This window comes from Festucalex cinctus, chromosome 10 (genome assembly GCF_051991245.1).
Source record: "Festucalex cinctus isolate MCC-2025b chromosome 10, RoL_Fcin_1.0, whole genome shotgun sequence".
In the NCBI taxonomy this organism is placed as follows: Eukaryota; Metazoa; Chordata; class Actinopteri; order Syngnathiformes; family Syngnathidae; genus Festucalex; species Festucalex cinctus.
In genome coordinates, this window is record NC_135420.1 from 14,476,584 (window position 1) to 14,493,652 (window position 17,069).

The following is a 17,069-nucleotide window of genomic DNA, read 5'->3' on the forward strand; positions in this document are numbered from 1 at the left end:
CTCGGCCACAAAGGAGCCCCTCGGCGAGGCGCGTCGGGAAGAAAAGCCAGCCTGAGAATGACGGCGCTTCGGCTCAACAGAGCAGAGGACCCTCGTCTATCCTCCATGACCACTCTGTCAATCCATGAATACTATTTACGCCGCGGGAAGCCACTTTCCTTTTCCCCCCCTAATAGCCCCCCTGTTCTCCCATCTTTGCCTCGCACCCTGACTACATTCACAGGAAGCCTTCTTCTCTCTTCGCTCTTCTTTATAGGCCAAATGATGAGCGAGGCTCCCCAAGCATTGCAAATTGATTATGGCCCTAAATATTTATTACATGACAGCAGGAGGTCGGCGTGGCGGCGATGTGAAAGAGAGGCAAGCGTGCTGAGGAGAGGAATGCGGGCGCATCCACATCATTATGATCGCACACTTTTGTCTGTGTCACAGCAACACACAAGCATGCGAGCTAAAGTGAGGACATGCTATGAAGATAACTCACTCGCAGCATTAGGAACGGAGATCTACTGGCATCACAAGTGGTGTTAACAACCAATTTGGTCATTTTCATGCTCACACTTCAATGAGGATTATATGTAATTACATTACATGTGGAGCACTATAGGACCTTTTAAAGGCTAAGTTGCGTAACTGACAGATGTGTAAAATTCACAAACATTGTGAATATTATTAGATCATTTTTAAACTGTAAAAATGTAACTGTTGGCTCACAGAGACAGGCATGTCAATGTTTTTTTTGTTTTTTTTTGGCAACTTTATGCAGTGATAGTACAGGATATATCAATTTTGTCTGTGGGAAGCAAACCTGGACCAAATCCAAAGCTTTAACAGCCTCACAAATATGTTATTGTAGGTCGAGGTCATTAAATTCTCTGCCTCCTTCATAGGCTTTTGGTTATTTATTTATTTATTTATTTATTTTTTTAGGATTTTCACGTGCATATTGGACATTTCCCCTTGTGGGACTACTATACTGCAGCCTTACTCGTGAAAGGGAATATCAAGAGTTAACCAACAACAAGCTATTCCATGATGCTCTTTGACTTCCAAGTTGTAGGGGAGAGCAGGTCTTGATGTCACACTTTTTTGTCACGCTTTTATTCCATTAAATGAGCCACTAATCCTATATATTTATTAGAATCAATACATAATATATAAATAGAATGTGTACCAGATGAAAGACCACATTCTCAGGTATATATTCTGTATACATGCCATTTGCACATTTTGTATCAGTGCAGAGTTATGAACAATCAACTAGAAAGTGCGAACATGTGACATTTTGCCCCACCATTGGATATGTTGTCTCACTCATTGGGGTAAGAGTCACACTGGATTTTACAATTAATAAAACAAAGACATTTTTCTCCTTTTTGTACTTCCTTTTTTCACTTGAAAGTCAGCCAAAGAAAAGGTTTAATATATTGAGTTTGAAAAAACAAACATTGAAATATGGAGATTTCAGTCAACATAACATTCAGCAAACTTTTAACATTAAATATTATACACAAAGCACTGGATTAAAGTCTTTAGAAACTACTGGAATGTAGGCCATGACTCGCAGCCTCAAGTGCTGGTTATACCTTCCTTAAAATGAAAATTCAAGATTAAATTGAATAATAATAATAATAATAATAATAATAATAATAAAAATCATGAGACGTAAACAAGACCTCAAATGTGGACAATAACAAGTGGAAGATTTATTTATAAACATTCCAGATAAAAAATACAATAAACTGACATATTTTTTCACTAGTCAGACTTACGAGGGGTGCATTTCTCATTGATTCATTCTTTGTATAGGTCACGTGACAACTAACCTCAAAAGTACTGCGATATGTTGCCCCAAACTTCCATGTTTGCTATACTAGCTTTAGTTTAAAGTTATCTTAAAACAGAACAGTGACTGAAGTATGACAAGGTGCCTTAATCTCTCCTCCAACAAGTCCGCATGTATCACTGCTGGGATTTTGTTTCCCTCTGGAAGATGCTTGTTTCAAAATGCTATATGAAGTTAACTTTTTTCCTTGGGGTTGTGCAAACTAATTTATGCTGATCTTGGCTCACTAGGTGCTATTTTCTTCATAGTCAGGAGACGATCTCTGATCAAATAAAGGAAGAAAACTAGTATTGACCTTTTTTTTTTTTTTGATGTGCCCTCTGGTGGAGAAGATAATTTCAATGTGACAACTTAATCATGTGACAATCAGTACCTGTCTCCCCTACTAACTTTGAAACAAACATTCTCATATAAATGTAAGGTGTTACAGGCTTAAATGGTGCATTATCCATCCATCCATTTTCTTGACCGCTTATTCCTCACAAGGGTCGCGGGGGCTGCTGGCGCCTATCTCAGCTGGCTCTGGGCAGTAGGCGGGGGACACCCTGGACTGGTTGCCAGCCAATCGCAGGGCACACAGAGACGAACAACCATCCACACTCACACGCACACCTAGGGACAATTCGGAGCGCCCAATTAACCTGCCATGCATGTCTTTGGAATGTGGGAGGAGACCGGAGTACCCGGAGAAGACCCACGCGGGCACGGGGAGAACATGCAAACTCCATGGTGCATTATAAAACCTTTATTAAAAGCTCAGGTAATGTTTTACCAGCCATTTAAAATTCTTACCCAAGAACCCAAAAATAACACTCAAATAACACTAACTTGACAATCACAGCTTGCCTGGTCACTCCTCTCTATTCTTCCATCTTTTCCCTTATCTACCTTGTCAATTTGCTGAGGAAAGCAGATTCCTCACAGACTCCAGAGGAGGGCGATGTAAAGCGACGAAATGGTGTTGGTGGGGACTTTCACCTAAAAGCTCCATCAAATTTGTCGTGGCCCAGATCTGGCCCAAGATGCTCTTGTTGCTCTGCTAATAGCTCGCATCAGCAGAAAGACAAAAGCGACTTGTCAATTATTAGACTGCAGGACTGGCTGCAGTCAATGCGGACGTCTAGAAGGAGTCATTGTACGCTGATCGAGAAGTTAGCGGTTAGCTGAGGTTCAGATGCAGTCCAATGTCCAGCTATGGAATAATTAACCAGAGTCTGCCATTTATCTTGACCAATGACAGTGCTGAGGACAAAGGCGCTTGACCGATCATTGATGGTAACATCACTCTGGGGACCGTGAGCCACAGCTGTGGGACTGCGCCCAACACAGAGAAGGAGGGACGTGGTAGTTTAACCACAATAATGCATCTGATGGATGAGGAAAGTGACTGAATGCCAGATCAAGTAACACATCAGTCTAGTGGGGAAAATGTGCTGACAACGCAATTTCTTTCTTCCTGATAAAAAAGTTAATAGTGTCTGCAAGAAAGGCTTTATTCCATAAAATTATAATCTTTATTTTATTAGACTCCAAAATAACACCAAAATCTAAATATCTGATTAATGACAATTAAATAATGAGTAATAATTTTACTCATTATAATTTTAGGATAGTAGTAGGAAGTAGGATAGCATACATTTTTCCAGATTGGGAGACTTGCTTCAGATAATCAAAATCGGTATGTAAAATGGAACAAAATTACGGAGCCCCGAAGGTGAGATGGTAGAAAAAACAACAACTTTGCGTTCTCTCCCAAAACATCTTTGTCGCAATCTTTGTGATCTTGCAAGATTGCAATCTTTGCGAGGGAACGCAAAGTTGTTTTTTTTTTGCCTACCATGTCACCTTAGGTGCGCCGTAAACACTTCCGGGTCATCTTCCATTTGACCAAAAGCGACGAGGATGGAACGTTTGTAAAAATGAAACCAAGCAGTGGGAAAGCTTTCCCAAAGCGACTAGGATGGAGCATGTATTGTTCCACTGCTTTGTTTACACGTCGCTTTTTGTCACAAGGAAGATGACCCGGAAGTGTTTGCGGCGCACCTAAGGTGACATGGGAGGCGAAAAAAACTCGCAAGGTTTTTTGCGAGGGCACGCAATCTTTGAGATTGCGAGGGAACGCAAAGATGTTTTGTGAGGGAACGCAAAGTTTTTGTTTTTTTTCATGTTACCTTAGGGGCTGCATACAAAATAGATTAAAAAAGGGAAAAAAAAAGAAAAACAAAACAAAACAAAAAAAGTCATACAATTCAGTCTGACCCAACAAATACTTGAGGAAAGTTCACCCCCTCACTGCATGATGTCACACAATAACCTCACGAGAGATGAGACTTTGCCTGAGTAGACATCTAAAAGAAACTCTGCAAGTGGGTTTTTCTTTTTCTTTGGCTTTTTGTGCACCCAAAAGCCATCGCAGAAGGGGAGGCATCAACGTGCAGATGCAGCAGGCAGGCGGGGGTTGGAAGAGGTTAGGTGAAGGGGAGGCTTGCGGTTACAGTATGTGGCAGACCCCTGGCGCACACATCACCTCCACTTTCCACGCTGTTCACTCCCAAGGCCGGGCTCCCCCGATGCCCCTGCCCTCCTCCCTGTGCCGCTTTGTGTGCCCGCATAATCTCCATGCAAAGAGGCGACGCAGGTGGTCCCATCACCCCCACTCGCCTCCCCGGAATCCATCATCTAGCTTTCTTTCTCTGCCTGCATCCTCTCCCTCCTCAACACAAAAAGACAACTCCCTGGCAGAGATAAACCCATTTGAGGGATGCTGGAGGGGGACCCTGAAACCCACCAACCTTTTACCTCTTGCCTCGTCTCCACCTTCCCCTCTTGGGGAGAGAAGCATCACTGCCTAAGTGTGCGTACGTGGCCACAGGTTTAAAAAGGCTCTACCTCTTTAGTCCGCCAGTGAACCGCATCCAACCAGTCCTCAGGGGACACAGAGGGGGTCAAGGGTGACATTAAGGGATAGTTTAAATGGTGGTAATGTTGTTAACCTCGGAAAATGGCGCAAGATGATTCCAAGCAGGTGAAACCAGGTAAGACTATGACATGCAAGAATCACATCACATCACATGAAGTAATCATGCACTATTCTCTTCCTTAGATTACAATGTCAATTCAAAAAATTTATTTTCAAATGTTATGTTATTTTTATATCCATCCATCATGCATGCATCCATCCATCCATCCATCCATCCATCCATCCATCACACAAAAAAAACAGAAAACTATTCACTTGTATTCCATCACTGAGTGGGAACTGAAGCCATTCTCTCTGCACAAACCAGACAGGTGAAACGCTACACTATTCTTCAATTGTAATTACTTTGCATTTTAATTAGATTGTTTTATATTGATGCTATTGTACATTACATTTTTGTATTTGAAGCAATTATATTTCATTCATTGCAATTCAGATTTAATTACATTACCACTTGTTGTTTTTTAACATATATATTTTATTTTATTATTTATTTATTTTTTACATATTAGCTTCAGCGTAGTAAGTATACAAGTGAAAGTTGAAGTGCAGGCAAGACAAGAGAAGGCAAAGAACGTGTTATGATATGTTTTGGATTGGGTCATGGGGCCATTGTGTAGTGATGACGTTGATATCAGTTGCGATGTACCTTGTGATGATATTTGTAGTTGCTATGCAATCTATCTGTTCCTTATGATAACGTATTTAACTCTCTTATATTGTCCAGTCATTCTTATTTTGCGGTTCTATGCATTTAATATGTCCCTTATTATGATAATTTCAGTTGTGATGCAGTTGATATAGTCCTGTATTAGACATTTTAGTTTGTCATATAGGCCTTTATTTTGTCATATAGAATTGTTCATTGCCCAATCGAGAGTTACTGAATAACCCTTTTGTGGGTATGGCAAGGTTCCTTAGCCAAGGTTTCTCTCTCAATCAAGGTTTCTCTGCCATCTGAATCCAGCTGTGCTCTCTGTTGCTACTTTGTATTTTTATGTATAAAGCTGATCTATTTTCCAACTCCTGTGTCTTGTCTGCGTTTGGTTCCTAATTATCACAACTTATGTGACAGAAGGTCCCCAACAAAGCCCACAGAGCAGAGAGAATACATGCTTGCGAGTACGGTTGTACTATATAATTTAAATAATGTATACAATATACAACATCTCATTCTCTTTTTGTTTTCTACTGCTTTGTGTGTGTTAAAGTAGCAATTGTTTGAATGTCTAAAACTACAATGACAGCGATGCTAATTTCTGCTAATCCATTGTTAGTATTAAGCTAGCTGCCTTTTGTAAATTGTTTGGCATTTGAATATACAATGTTAAATTGCATTAGTTTTTATGTGTCAGTTTTACAGTAAACTGCAACTTTAGTGAAAAAATAAATAATAACTTCAAACAAGCACGCTTTGCCTCTTATTTGGAGACTTGTGCAAGTGAATGAATTTTAAAAATGTTTTAATCAGGTCAAATGTGTTTAAGGATTGTGGAAGAAAACTAAAAACATATGTACTGTACATTTTATTTATATGGTCTCTCTATAACGTGTAAAACTACAGTAGCACGTACAGTACACTTAACCTTCCCAGGATAAAGTTGACAGTGAATAAATTTCAATTTCATGTGCGTCTTTCAGAAATAAAAGATCATGCCCTTATCACTCAATGGAAACAAACTAAATATCTCTAATTCCATTATCCCGCCCACCGTCCATTCAAAGAAATCCATGGGGGAAAATTGCTCGGTATTCCCCCCAAGCGCTTGGCATCAAAGATGTGACGCAAGGCCAGGACAAAATGGAAGTCATTAGGCCTAATTAGCCGCTGGCCTTTAAAGCAGCAGGACCTGCCTGCTGCCGGGGGTCTCGAGTGCGTCAGTGAAACGCCACTGACAGCTGCAATGCAAAAGATTGGAGGGGGTGTCCGGTGGAAGGTGAATTTGAAATGAACTGGCAAGTGTGCGAGCACTTTCTTGTAAAAAATGTTTCCTGCAAATAATGAAGGAAATGAGGCTGGGGGGAATAAACTGGAAGGTGGGGGTCCTCGGAGGATGGGAGTGATAGGGGCTGCACGTGATGAAAGGGGCTCTTTCTTTTACCGCCACATGGGCATTCTTCAAGCTTGCCCAAGTAGAACTCTAACAAACACCCACAATTTAATAACCGTCACTCATACAGTACGTACAACCCACATCAGCAGCATTAAAGAATGCTTGCTTACGGCCTGATTTGTTTGCCTCATCTCCCCCTCACTCGTCTGTCATCGTGCTCCTATGGTTACACACACACTCACAGATGAAATCAGATAAGGAGATGACACACACGCACACTCAGGTCAACACCATATGACCCCAGCAGACTATTTTGCCTCGATCTGTGCAGGTATCTCGGTTGATTCGTCTCCATTCACTTTCTCTTTCCAGCTCACCATTGTTCATTGTCTCCCTGTTGTTTCTGTCTGCAGCCCACAGTGACGCACTGAAGCAACATTTCCAGTAAACTTCATTAACAAAGTTGGCGTGCGTTGTCGTGATTACGCAGAAAGAACTAAACTAATTTCCAAAAACCACGGGTCAAGAAAGGAAGCATCACCGATGTACAGTGTGGCTTAACTGCAACCATCAGCAGCCGAATGGGACCAACTCCATTTTCTCATTCCATTCTACTTCATGCTAGTGTAATGCCTGAATGTTCCAATGCAATACATATATTACAGGGGGTCCTCGGTTAACAACAGTTCCATTCATTCCCACGGTGGCAATGTAACCCAAATTTTGTTGTACGGTAAGTCGGAATGCACCGTAGTCTGTCGCTAACCTAAGCTAGAGCAGTAGTAAAGTCACCATTGTCATTAACCCAAAAAAATTAGGGGTGGGTATCGATTCAAATTTCCACAATCAAGTGGATTGGATTCGATATTGATTATTCGATTTATTTATTTTTTTAAACCCAGCTCTAATAAATACAAACAATACAATAGCTAGACAGTCCACATATAAATGAAAACCAGCTCCGATGTATTATTGTTTTCATGTGCTGTTGCTAATCTACGGAAGTGTGGAACTGCCAATGTGAAATAAACATTTTTGACTGGCAAATACTTTTGAAGATCAAACGTATTTTTCATTCAAAAATGTCAATCAAAGAAATTATATGAACGGTGTCAATAAATTAGTGAGTTAATGCCAAATTATGCATAACCGTGTCCATGTTCATGCGTGGTTACATTTAAACCCAGAAAAAAAAAAAGCATTTGGCCTACCAATATGGTAAAAAATTAAGTAAGTTAACACTGCTTATTGTAATTTTTATGCTTTATTATTATGTCTGCTGTGCATGATTTCCATTCATTTTTTCCCATAATGTAAGTTCTCAGTTTTTAGCACTACAAGTATGTTCCAACACACTTACAAATACGCTCAAAGGTATTTCACAGAGGTGGGCACTACCTTCAATCGTCAATTCCCATCAATGTCGATGCCCTTTATGACGCAAAGCCTCGCGAACATGCACGGAATGAGAAAAAACGTTTGTACTCACCCTGATAGACGTAAACCTGCCTCAGTCAGCGCTCAGTCCATGTATTTTTAGGTAGGCGTCGTTATTGATGGGAATTGACGGCAGACGCAAGGTCACACTTCTGGTTTTTAATATTAAAAACGTAAATCAAATAAATACAAGAAACGTATTTGCAAATACGCCAGTTAATGTTTCAACATTGGCAGTTCAATGCTTCTGTACTACACTAAAAAATTTCTCTGTTGTTTTTGCTCTGCTCTCTTGCTTTTTTTCTGTCTATCCTCTCCCAAACACCATTCTGTCTGACATCATTACCAATAAATATCCATCAAAATACAAACAACCAAAGAAGTATAACAAACGCTCTAGTTGAAATGCAGAGCTGCTATGGCAAAAAAGTCATACAGATTCAGCATGGAACAGGAAAAAGCAACATTTGTTTTCTTAATTGATTTCCTGTCTTCAAATATCCATCCATTTGTTCATCCTCTACACTGCTTATACTGTTCAAGGTCACATGGAACTGAAGCTTATCTTCACTGACTTTGGGTAAAAGATGACTGTCATTAAAAAGACCTTTACCAACAACCATAAAAAACAGGTCTCCCACTAGTATGTTCTTCCCAGACGAATAATTCCTGCATGCTTTATTTAACGGGCTAGAGTTAGACTTGGGGAGGGGTTGGCGGTTGGACATCTTTTCACACATCTTGCAGATAAACAGAGCAAACAAACCTGTGCTCTTTATCACTGAAATCTAAAACCCTCTGTCTGACTTCACGTCTGGGAGCGGGAATGAGGCAATGCAGGATGGTAGCAATGACCACCTGTTCTAGTTTTCTCCTTGTGCTCGCTTTTGTCATGGCTGTCTTTCAAACCATGACGGGGCGGGGGCCAAACTTTAACTTTTCTAATTTTACCCTTTCTTCTCCATTATGTGGGTCTAAACATTCCTCTTTCACAAGAAAACTCATGTGTCTGCCTCCATGTGAGAGAAATTAAGGTCATCGAGGTCTTACAGTTGCTGCATCTGAATAATATTGGTTGAGTATTTTTCTGGAAACAAAAGCAGAGATTCAACGGAAGCAAACAGTTAAAAAGTTTGGGCTTTTAACAAGAGACAGCAAAAGAGACGCCTTACACATATAGATCCCACCAACGGCTATAAAATGTTTTCTCCTTTATGGGGTAACATGGTTACGTTTTATTACTGTGTGGCGCTGAGGCAACGAGAGCGTGAAGACGCGTCTTTTGTTAGCGGCACGGTTGCAGCAGACAATGACGGAGGCGTGAGGCCAACAGGAATGCCCTTACAGTAGAAGCTCTCGGAAGTCGAGGTTGAGTGTGCGTCTGTCTGACGCTTTGTCCTTGTGTCAGTGTGTGTCCATTTCACTGACAGATAGGACTGTGGGAAAAGTGCCCTTACAAACGGCACCCATTGTCTGGCCTCCATTTATTTGCAGTGTGGCTCATTCCGCTGATAAGTGATGGAGAGAAGCGTAGATGAAACAAATTCAATTCTCTGCAGCATTGTGACTCGCCGACATGAATCACTTCTGATTAGCCTCAAGCGGGCACGGTCCGGCCGTCAATAAAGCAGAGTCGTCACGCGCGAGCCAAATCGGGATCAACCTCAGCTTTGCCAACTTGAGTTTCACGACAGAGGCGTTCGTAAAACTCTGCCAGGTTGTCACCGTCAACCACGTAGACACCCGAAATGATTTCTGACTATTATTAATACAGGCGGCGAAACGCACCCGGCATCCGAGGGTTCTCCATAAAATATGTTAATCAAATCGGGCCCCTGGGGGCTCCTCAAAGGGAGCTTTAACACAAATTGAATATCAGTGATGGCTTCAGAGGAGGGGTCACTCTCAAAGAGGGAGGCCCTAACCCTGTTAGTCACACAGGTCGCCGCTCAATGATGCCGCATATTTCCAGTCACTGTCAATTACTCTGACATCGTGTGTGGAGGGTCAGGCACAGGCACGGCTTCGGGGGGCCGAGCCGGACCGTTCACAAATTGCTGGCGTCGAAGAAAAGATGCCACACGCTCATCACAATCACACAAGTTTGCGTCCATTTGCACAAGACTGATTTCACTGAAAACTGTTGAAAATGAAAAAAAAAAATTATAGTCTCCATCTAGTTTGTAAACATGGAGGGCATGGATTTGAAATGTTTTGTCTGGATATGCATATGAATGTGGCATGTCTGAATTTTGAGTGTTGTGCTTTGCATCACATTTATGTCTACAGTAGAAGAAATGTAGTGTAATTAAGAGCAAGAAGAAGAAGAAGCAGAGAAGATCCCAAACTATGATGCAGAAATTGTCATTGTCCATGTGAGTATTGTTATATGCTATTTATATGTATTCCGTGCGTTAAAGTGGCAGTTGCTTGACCGTTTGGAATTATTGAAATATCCATTTTAATTTCCACTAATTCATCTATGGTATTTCACTATAGCATTAAGACTGGAGACCTTTCTGAGTCCAAATTGATCAGGATTGGTTGACAACCGGTTTCACTTTCTTCTCTTCTGTGTCAGTTATACTCTTATTTGGAGAGTTGTGCAAGTGGAGTGGAGTGAGAACAGGCACTAGAAGGTTGGGTTGCAACATCAAGTTTTAATTTCATCAACGACGAGCTTTAATCCGAGTAAAACTAGGTTTTAAATTAGTTAATCCGGTTTCAAAATTAAGCAGCTCGAGCTATATGACACCATTTAAAATTAATCTCAGTTGAACTGAATTGAGTTGAAATTGATTTAAATCAAGAGGAATAATTGTGGATAATGAAATTAAAATTAATAATTTATTATGTAATTACATATATAGGCTAAACCACTGGAAGTATGCTGTCACATCCCTGACCCAATGAGTGCTTGTTTGATTAAAAGTTACATTGCTGCTAGCTAGCAAAAATGTTAGCCAAACGTTATGTGTTAGCTTGTTCAGCTACAGTACGTTATGCTGTAATGGCTTGGCAGAGAAGCTCAAACTTTGTGTTTGAAGTGTGTCGGAAGTGTGAAAGTATACACAAAAGGTTTTTACATGGTCTCTACACCACAGATTTACATACCACAATAAACGGTGGTTCACTGTATAGCTACAAGTGGACTCACATTAGCAAAGTCCTCAAACACAAATTTCAAAAACCACAACGAGTGGTAATCAACATGCGGTTTAGTGCTTGAGGATAAGCAGTTGGTGTGCATGTGTTTCCTTTTATGAAGTGCTATTGCTAACCGCAGGTCATGTATGCAGTATTACAGCGAGTCCTCGGTTCACAATGACATTCAGATCCTACAGTAGCAATGTAACCTGAACGCAACCGAGCTTCTCATTCATCTTGGCAAATGATGTTATCAAGTCATGATTATAGCAAATATTTATGTGCCCGTCACAAATATAAAACAATTAAACTGTAATTGTGGCGTTAACTGCCTTCTTGCATGGCGTGTTTTTCATACAAATATATAATGCAATTATTACTTTAATAGATAATTCAGCACATTCCGGTACATTCAAATTTGGGTATGTCACTCTTGTACATACAAAGGACTCCCTAGTTCATATTAAGAATGATATTATGTAAAAATATGTCATAATTATAAAATCCATGCTTTGAGGAAACACCTGGCAGGCAGCAGGGACGATAAAGAAAAAATTGAGTAGGAAAGTTGAACATTTTAATTTCTTTGTCATCATGAAGCAATCCCAAAAACTTCAGATGTGACAAATTGGTTAACTGTGTACTAATTTTGATTTTGGAAAGGGACAAAATATTCCTATATTACTTATGGCAAAAACAACAACAAAACAAAACAAAACAAAACAAAACAAAACAAAACAAAACAAAACAAAACAAAACAAAACAAAACAAAACAAAACAAAACAAAACAAAACAAAACAAAACAAAACAAAACAAAACAAAACAAAGAAGTTTAAAGAATTGACCACACAGCTGAGCATTGTTCTTCTGCTTTCTCCACCCACACTGGGTGGCTTTTTTAAAACCCTGGAGCTTATTTCACGAGAATCTATTTTCCAGAAAACAAGACTGTGGCCTATAGGCTTGCAGCACAACACACGTTTCTGACGCAAAGTGTAACAACAGGGTTTTGGGAGTGTTTGGAAACACAGACCACAAAGGTGAGGCAACACAGAGTCATGAGGTGGGAGGTATAAAATAGAAACAGGATAGTATAAAGCCACGCTTGAGCTCTTTCTGAATGCTAAACGACACGGACAGACTATGTATAGCTCACACAATCTGAGCAACAGCAGCTTGCTTTTTATTTTTCTTGCACACAGTGGTCGTATCTCTACGACCAGCTCCACTGTGGCTCCGACACCTCAAAGAGGATTAAACGCAGGTCCATGCCACACTTTCAGCTGCGTTTGCGTGGATGGAACTGAGGGAGGTGGGATAATTCCATTTTGAGTCTCTGAACACTCGGGTGATGCAACAAATGTCTGATGTGAACCACACAGCGGCCAAAGTAAAGCCAAGAAGTGAAACAAAAGATGCACACGAACGGGAGGCTTTAGGATGAAACTGACAATTGGGGATGATGATACCTCAAAGTTGGACTCTCTATTTAGACATCGTTCAAAGCAACACTTCACATCGAAAAAAGTGTCCATAATGTGGAACTATTTACATATTTTTGTGTGTATGCGCGAGTGGGTGGTCAATGTTACGCCACCATTCAGATTTTACAAGTCAGTTTTTGATTTACTGACATCACTGGCTACATTCCCGCTCATTTCCAAAAGAATGTCGAACATCAGATCCTTCTGATGTATTCACGAGTCCCAAAAAAAAAAAAAAAAAAAGGGGCCCTCGGAGGGAAATAAAAACGGCCACGCGAGAGCAGGCTTCATAGATCATACAGCCAAACGCTGTAAGTTGAGTGTGTTGCTCCCCTAGGCCATGGTAATTGATCTCAGCCCTGCGTGGATGTGCAAACAAACACCAAACACACTTAAAACATTACTGTCAAGCCAGCCAGGAGAGCGAGCGCACATGACCTCGGCAGACCGAACGTACTCGCGCATGGGTCCACATGCAACGCTCACGCACGGGAAATACAACACAACCTCCAAATTCAAAAAGTTCAATATGTTAGATGGCGGAGATGATGCAACATTGAAGTCAACGGCTGACGTTAGCTGCCACTTGTAGCAGCAGGTTGACTGGCAGAAGCTGAAGCTCACATTGTTGCAGAACACAGAGGAGCAACTTTAAGTGTTGAGTGTTTGTTTATCATGTCTCCCAAGCCATTCATTGCAAATAAAATGTCAAGCAGAAGCATATAAAACCACAATAAAGTTACCGTGTATAAGCTAACAATTAGCCTAGCTTCTTCTATTCTTCGTCATTGTATTTTTCCACAGTTTGCTGCCTCTCGCTGGTCAGTCTAGGAACTGCAACACACATCTGGGAGGTGACTTGGAGTCGTCGATGGTGCCAAAACTGTTATTGACCTTATGTATTAAATTTATTATCCATTGTCCTTTTTCCTTAGTTGTACACGTTTTCTATCAATTCAAATTAAGTGATGGGCTACATTGTTGCCCCTTGTTTCTATGGCCTGTAACTGACAGCCTGTAAATGTTGTCTCATGTGGAGAGACTGCTATTATTATTTTAATCTTGAAGTGAGAAAAAATGTCCAATTGTCTGTCTGTCCATCCATCCATCCATTGACGCCGAATTGAATAAAGAAGACCCTAAAAAAGATGAAAGCTAGTCTGTGTCACAAGCAAATTCCTGTTGTCATTAAAACCAACTCATCCGTTTGTATGTTGGTATGCTGAGAACTTATTCGCCTGGTTATTTGTTTGTTGTGAAGGTCTCGGAGGGGAGGTGTAGAGGGGACCCTCCCACTCAATTGGCCCCGGCTTTCAGAGTAGCTGGAGGACAGGTCATACAAAGGCGCAGTGTGATGGGGTCATCACTGTCACTGTTCAGAGTTGGGGGTTGTGCCAACTTGGTAAATGACAGCTTGGTATGGTTGCCATGTCCTGATCTGCTCAAGTTGCCATATCCGCATCAACATGTTTGCGTAGCACTAACCTGGGATGGGGGTCTGCTATACAGACTACTTGTAAAGGCTGCTGACTATAAAGACACAATCCGCGGACGTCACATGACCACCTCCGCCTAACTTAGAGTGTTTGAGGGGCTGCGCTGGTGAGAAAAACAGTGAATTTACATAGCAGTGTGCGACTTCAAACGAGGTGGCTGACATTTGAATGGACTGCTGGTGGTGGGAGCCTCTGCTGGGATTTTTGTCGCCTTGCAGGGTGAGCCAAGGAAAATGGGCAAGCCGACTTGTAGGATTGGAGTATGGACAGCTTGCCCTGTTTACTGGCTCGACAGGTTACCATAGGAGCGTCACACAAACAGTGTATGTGTGTGAGACAAAGAAAGAGTGTGTGTGAGACTGGCAGTAGTGGGAAAAAGACGCACTTGGGCAATGAGTCATTCGGACCGCTGCTAAGAGAAGACGGACAGAGTATTGTTAGCATCATGAATTAACTTTTTTTTGTGGATGTAAGCGCACATTATACATGTAAAGGAAAACCTCTTAATCAGTAAATCATGATCAATCCGTCGGGCCAGACAGTTTTGGACTTCTTTGTGGGAACAGTTTGGGAAAGGCCCTTTCTGTCCCAGCATGACTGCACCCTAGTGGACAAACAGTAACCAAAAAGTATCTCTCAGTTTCAAAACGGTTTGTTAGCCCTGAAGTGGAGCAAAGTTTGAGCCAGCAGGCCTCACAAATACCTCACAAAATTCTTCTCGATAGACCAATGAGCAAAAATTCTCATACTCCAACAACCATGCAGAACGTCATCCCACAAGACCGATAAACATAATTGCCCATCATCTTAAAAATACTAAAGCCAACATACTGCACACTTAAAAAGGGGCTGAGTATATAATAAAAGGGCAGCCGTGGCGGCGCAGTGGTTAAGTTTGTGGTACATGGCTGAGCCCCAAGTTCAAGTCTATTAACTTGCAGAGGGTTATGATTTAGGGATTGGTGCGTGCTTTGTTCACGACTACCAAGGGTTAGATCAATCAATTATCTATAGCGCGTGTCTACTAGGATTGCGGTTGAACTGAAGCCTACCCCACCAATTTTGGGTGAGAGGCAAAATTCACCCTGCACTGGTCGCTACCGAATCTCAAGGTACATGTTCTGTAGACAACCATCCGCACTCATTAACACCTCTATTGACAATCTAGAGCCTTCAATAGGGATAGGCGAGTACCAGGTATCATAATGGGCCAATACCGGCCCTAAAAAGTCTGAACCATGATATATAATATAAAAGTCTGATTCTTTACAAATAGAGTATTTGTTGGTCCTTTTGAACAAACAAACACAAACAAATTTTTTAAATCAACTACCACATATGACTTTTTATTTGTGTCATATTTTATACATCCGGTCACAATGCTTTAAATTCATACATTTCTAACTGTCAAAAATATAGTAATAAAAAGATATATCAAACATATTTCCAAAAATCTGAAAGAACAGGTTAACTCGGGTAATACTGCGCTAACTGGCGCTATAGCCTACTGAGGCAGACTGACACATTGGCAAATCATCTTCTGCGTGAGAAAGAAAGTTCTTTGCACACATTTTTTTTGTCATTGTGTTAAATGAAAATTTACATATCAAACATGATTTCTGTAATGTGTGATGAAGCACGGTTACCTGGAGAACACACAAACGATACACAGAAAGACTGGAATTGAGGTTTGAACCGGGCAACTCAGAATTGTGAGTTAGACGTGATGAGCGCCAAAAAACTGTTTTAGAACTCTGAGACAAACTGTTTATATGGTGTGTCCTCATTATCTGGAGCAAATCTCGATTGACTTTGAACAAGAAGCTGGGTACTCTCTGGTTTGGTCGCCAGCAAATAACACCATCGTGTGTGAACGTGCTAAATGGGATTTTCCGTGTTAAATGCAACCTTGTGCGAATCGCTAACCGCTACTCCACCATCAGTTACTATTAAAACAAATTATTTTCACAACCACAGTTGTAAATGACTACAAACAGACAAAATACGGTTGCAGAATTGAATGTCACTGACTGTGAGTTTACCGCCACATGTCAATGGCATGTCTGGGGTCACGCCATGGTTAAGTTTGAGTTCATGGCCGTGAGGTCAAGTGTGTGTTTTGTACTGATGTAAAAAGTGTCTGTTTTGAACTGATGCAACCATCATCTGGTTTCAACTGAAAAAACGCTATGTGATGTTATGTGATGTCAGGACCTGTGTTTTGTCAATATTTACTCCTTTAGGTGATGTCTGGACCGATGTGATGTCAATCTTTAATCTTTTACTTAGTGACAACCACTCAGATTGATTCACTGTGTGTAGTAGCGTTCTGAGAAGAGTTTGTATTTGCCGGATTATTGCTTTCGGTCCCTCTGTGCAACTCTCTTTGTTTCTCATCTAGTCAAGTCTGTTCTACGCCTCTCGATGTGAATAAATAGTTAAAATCTTATTTGTATCTGCGCTTTGAGATCCAACCTTCAGCACATGACAGTCAAGCTAAAGCCTGGTAAGCTGATAAAAAAAAAGACCCTAAAGTATTCACATACAGCTGCAGCTAAACATCATAGCACATCCAAGCATAACAGTGTCAACATCACGAGGGATAAATGTTAGTCTAGCACACGA